This window comes from Schistocerca piceifrons, chromosome 7 (assembly GCF_021461385.2).
Source record: "Schistocerca piceifrons isolate TAMUIC-IGC-003096 chromosome 7, iqSchPice1.1, whole genome shotgun sequence".
Lineage (NCBI taxonomy): Eukaryota > Metazoa > Arthropoda > Insecta > Orthoptera > Acrididae > Schistocerca > Schistocerca piceifrons.
Genome location: NC_060144.1, coordinates 564,352,627 through 564,358,315, shown reverse-complemented (window position 1 = coordinate 564,358,315; position 5,689 = coordinate 564,352,627). Strand labels below are relative to the sequence as shown.

Below are 5,689 nucleotides of genomic sequence, written 5' to 3'. Positions count from 1 at the left end.
TGCTTCCAGTTGCTGACCTGCTATATTGTAGCTAAATGACAAAGGATCTTTCTTTCTATGTATTTGCAGCACTTTACACTTGTCTACATTGAGATTCAATTGCCATGCGTCAATTCGTTGCAGATCCTCCTGCATTTCAGTACAATTTTCCTTTTTTACAGTCTCTCTATACACTACAGCATCATCCCTATCCTGCTTATAGGTCTCTTAGAAGAAGAGAAAACCATAACTAGGCAATACGAATCCACCTGCTGTGGCAGCGTCTTCACCTCAGGTTGGCACTTGCACCCAACGTCCCAAGTTATTTTCTGGATGTCTTCCAGTCTCTGTCTTTCTACCCTCTACAGCCCCATGAAGTACCATCGAAGTAATTACAAATTTAATGTAATTGTATTAGGTCCGCATTACCAACGTCTTTAGAAAAGCTTCAGAGCGTGAGATTCACTGCTGGTTTTAACACAAGACTCACAGGAATTCTATCCATAAAAAACTCACAGTTTGCAGCAGAAATGTAAATGTGTCTTAGGATTTAGCATCAGAAACAAGTACCGCAACCGCAACCAGCTACTAGCACGACGTGACAACACGCCGCCTTCGGTGCAGCCGAGCCTACGTGACAAGTCAATGCCACAAAGGCTCCGCCAGAGGTAGACTTTCACAACGACCCCCTGGGACGTGAAACCTGGCCAGACGGCACGTTCTGCTACGTCAGCACTTACTAACAAGCACCAGCCAATGACAGGCGGCCGTCGCCTCACACTGTCTACTTTCGCAATTACTTTTTAATATTTGCTTATATTTAGTTTCTTGTCGAGTCACTTTTGGTTCCGTCATAAGCTACTTACTTCTCTCTTTCAAGAGTCATTTTTAATTATTGTTGCAGTCCGCTGATTATCTCTGTTCTACGATTTGCTGAGACGGTATTTGGGGTGCAACTCTGAGGGCCGTTAGATGTTCTTGTTGCTCGCGGAAACCCACCTGGGACAACGTTCTGGCCGCCAGAGTGGTCGCTTCAGAGAATGGGCGCTGTGTTTGATCTGAATGTGGCACCGCAAGGCGATCCCTGCACCAGACCTGTCCAGAAGAGAAAACGCAACGCACAGAAACAAGGTGTCTGTCTTCTTCAGAGTACAGCGTCGTTGCAATTAAACTTTCTACATCTACATCTACATCTACATTGATACTCCGCAAGCCATCCAACGGTGTGTGGCGGAGGGCACTTTACGTGCCACTGTCATTACCTCCCTTTCCTGTTCCAGTCGCGTATGATTCGCGGGAAGAACGACTGTCTGAAAGCCTCCGTGCGCGCTCTAATCTCTCTAATTTTACATTCGTGATCTCCTCGGGAGATATAAGTAGGGGGAAGCAATATATTTCGATGCTCGAGAGGACATTCATGAAAAACGAGTCATCGTAGGACAATGAATATTTGTGGAAACATTTGTAATGACATGTGAAAGAAAGCGAATAAACCATTGAAAGAGACAGATTTTAATTTCCACATGAAAGGGTGACATACGTTAACCGCGTACCACGTTCACGTTGCACGTTAGAAACGCTGGTCAGTGTGAAGGCCACCTGCGTCCACGACAGCCTGGAACCGCACCAGAGACTGCTCTACTGCTGCGGGAAACATCGCACGTGGGCGACGGATGTTCAGCTGTCGTGACGCGGCTCGTGCACTGCTGGTACATCGCACACTGCGTCCAGCGTTCCCACCCTTGGCGACGGTAAGTTCTGCTCTCCCACGAGCAATTCCAAAATCGTGTTCTTCAACCACTGTGCAGAAAGAGGACCTCTCCACATTCCTTTGATGCGCCGAGACTCGCGAAGAGCGTTCCTTCCCCCCAGGGAAGTGTGATGGATCCCTGCTGTTCGTGTCGTCTTTTACTGACCTTGCACACAATATTAAAAGTAACATCACGCTTTTTGCAGGTAACGCAATTATTTATAATGAAATGCTATGTGAGAGAAGCTGCATAAATATTCAGTCAGATGTTAATAAGATTTCAACTTGATACAGAGATTGGCAACTTGCTGTAAATATTCAGAAATGTAAAATTGTGCACTTCACAAAACGAAAAAAACGTGGTGTCCTACGATTATAATATCAGCGAGACACTGTTGGGATCGGCCAACTCCTACAAATACACTACTGGCCATTAAAATTGCTACACCAAGAAGAAATGCAGATGATAAGCGGATATTCATTGCACAGATATATTATACTAGAACTGACATGTGATTACATTTTCACGCAATTTGGGTGCGTAGATCCTGACAAATCAGTACCCAGAACAATCACCTCTGGCCGTTCAACTGGCTCTCAGCACTATGCGACTTAACTTCTGAGGTCATCAGTCGCCTAGAACTTATAACTAACTAAAGCTAATTAACCTAAGGACAGCACACACATCCCTGCCCGACGCAGGATTCGAACTTGTGACCGTAGCGGTCGTTCGGCTCCAGACTGTAGCACCAAGAACCGCACGGCCATTCCGGCCGGGCCTCTGGCCGTAACAACGGCCTTGATACGCCTCGGCATTGAGTCAAACAGAGCTTGGATGGCGTGTACAGGTACAGCCGCCCATTCAGCTTCAACACGATACCACAGTTCATCAAGAGTAGTGACTGGCTTATTGTGACGACCCAGTTGCTCTGCCACCATTGACCACACGTTTTCAATTGGTGAGAGATCTGGAGAATGTGCTAGCCAGGGCCGCAGGCGAACATTTTCTGTATCCAGAAAGCCCCGTACAGGACCTAGAACGTACGGTCGTACATTATCCTGCTGAAATGTAGGGTTTCGCAGGGATCGAATGAAGGGTAGAGGCACGGGTCGTAACACATCTGAAATGACACGTCCACTGTTCAAAGCGCCGTCAGTGCGAACATGAGTTGACCGAGACGTGTAACCAATGGCACCCCACACAATCACGCCGAGTGATACGCCAGTATGGCGATGACGAATACACGCTTCCAATGTGTGTTCACCGCGATGTCGCCAAACACGGATGCGACCATCATGATGCTGTAAATAGAACCTGGATTCGTCCGAAAGAATGACGTTTTGCCATTCGTGCACCCAGGTTCGTCGTTGAGTACACTATCGCAGGCACTCCTGTCTCTGATGCAGCGGCTAGGGTAACCGCAGCCATGGTCTCGGAGCTGATAGTCCGTGCTGCTGCAAACGTCGTCGAACTGTTCGTGCAGATGGTTGTTGTCTTGCAAACGTCCCCATCTGTTGACTCAGGGATCGAGATGTGGCTGCACTATCCGGTACAGCCATGCGGATAAGATGCCTGTCATCTCGACTGCTACTGATACGAGGCCGTTGGGATCCTGCAGGGCGTTCCGTATTACCCTCCAGAACCCACCGATTCCATATTCTGCTAACAGTCATTGGATCTCGACCAACGCAAGCAGCAATGTCGTGATACGATAAACCGCAATCGACATAGTAACAATCCGACCTTTATCAAAGTCGGAAACGTGATGGTAGGCATTTCTCCTCCTTACACGAGGCATCACAACAACGTTTCACCAGGCAACGTCGGTCAACTGCTGTTTGTGTATCAGAAATCGGTTGAAACTTTCCTCATGTCAGTACGTTGTACGTGTCGCCACCGCCGCCAACCTTGTATGAATGCTCTGAAAAGCTAATCATTTGCATATCACAGCATCTCCTTCCTGTCGGTTAAATTTCGCGTCTGTAGCACGTGTTCTTCGTGGTGTAGCAATTTTAATGGTCACTAATGTACTTAGGTGTAACGCTTTGTACGCATGTGAAAAGGAATGATCGTATAGGATCAGTCGTGGGGAACGTAGGTCGTAGACTTCGGTTCATTGGTAGAATACTGGGGAAGTGCAATCTGCCTACTAAAGAGATTGCCTACAAATCACTCGTGCGACCCATCCTAAGATGATGTTCAAGTGTGTGGGAGTGTGGGGCCCGTACCAGATGGGACTAACAGGGTATATTGAACGTAAACAGAGAAGGGCTGCAAGAGTTCAAATGGTTCAAATGGCTCTGAGCACTATGGGACTTAACTACTGTGGTCATCAGTCCCCTAGAACTTAGCACTACTTAAACCTAACTAACCTAAGGACATCACACACATCCGTGCCCGAGGCAGGATTCGAACCTGCGACCGTAGCAGTCGCGCGGTTCCAGACTGTAGTGCCGAGAACCGCTAGACCACCGCGGCCGGCACAGCAAGAGTGGTCACGGGTTTGTTTCACCTGTCAGATATGCTGAAGGAGCTGAAATGAGAGACTCTTGAAGACAGCCGTAAGCTATCCCGAGAAAGTCTATTAACTGAGTTTAAAGAAACGGCTTTAAACGATTACTCTGCGGATATGCTACAACGCCCTACGTATCGCTCACACAGGGATCGTGAGGATATGATTAGAATAATAACTGCACGTACAAATTCAAACGATCATTCGTTCCGCAGTCCATACGTGAATGGAACAAGAAGAAACCGTAGTCAATAGTACAGTGGGAGGTAACCTCTGCCATGCGGCTCACGGTGGTTTGCAGAGTATAGATGTAGTTGTAGATGTTGATGTAGATGTAAAGCCCTGTTCACCTAGCCTAGACACACATCGACTGCCTGCAACTGTGGGTCCGCAGCTCGTGGACGTGCGGTAGCGTTCTCCCTTCCTACGCCCGGGTTCCTGGGTTCGATTCCCGGCGGGGTCAGGGATTTTCTCTGCCTCGTGATGACTGGGTGTTGTGTGACGTCCTTAGGTTAGTTAGGTTTAAGTAGTTCTAAGTTCTAGGGGACTGATGACCATAGATGTTAAGTCCCATAGTGCTGAGAGCCATTTTGCAGCTGTGGTGCAGAACGGTGCTCGTGTTTCAGCCCTTAGGCACCGGCCCCTAACACTACTAATGACGCAAATCCTGCAGTATACAGTCTGTGCATCATTCCTATAAATTAGTACTGTAAATAAACTCCCGAAACTTCTCCAAAGTAATCTTAAATATCCTTTTTTTTAAATAATGAAAATTCAAAAAAGCCACATTAGTTGTATAGCACTCCGTCTTCAGGCCACGAGTGGCTTACCGGGGCCATCCGACCGCCGTGTCATCCTCATGGAGGATGCGGATAGGAGGGAAGTGAGGTCAGCACACCTCTCTCCCAGTCGTTATGATGGTTTTCTTTGACCGAAGCCGCTAGTATTCGGTCGAGTAGCTCCTCAATTGGCATCACGAGGCTGAGTGCACCCCTAAAAATAGCAACAGCGCATGACGGCCCAGGTGGTCACCCATCCAAGTACCGACCACGCCCGACAGTGCTGAACTTCGGTGATCTCACGGGAACCGGTGCATCCACTGCGGCAAGGCCGTTGCTCGCTAGTTGTATAGAGGTTCCTTTATTAAGGTGTTCCCTAATAAACGAACCTCTAGACAGCAAATGCGGCCGCGAAGTATTTTCATTCATTTTCAAAAATCTTTTTGAAGTACTTTTGAAGATTATTTGCGAGAATTTTTGGAAATTTCTTTACAGTGACAATTTATAATGTAACCTATAGTTGCCCTAACTGAAAAACGGTTTGTACGTACTGTGATGTCGAGTCTCCTTAGAGTTGATACAACTCGGTGCCGATGATTGTCCCAGTCGGTATTTGGAATGGCGTCCGTCGCTCACGACAAGGCCACCCTGTAACTAGCAGAAAAACG

General features: G+C 47.6%; 1 pseudogene; it reads right to left on the bottom strand.

The window, feature by feature from the left end:
• Positions 1 to 5,242: 5,242 nt before the first annotated feature.
• On the bottom strand, positions 5,243 to 5,360 carry LOC124709516 (annotated as a pseudogene).
• Positions 5,361 to 5,689: the final 329 nt, after the last annotated feature.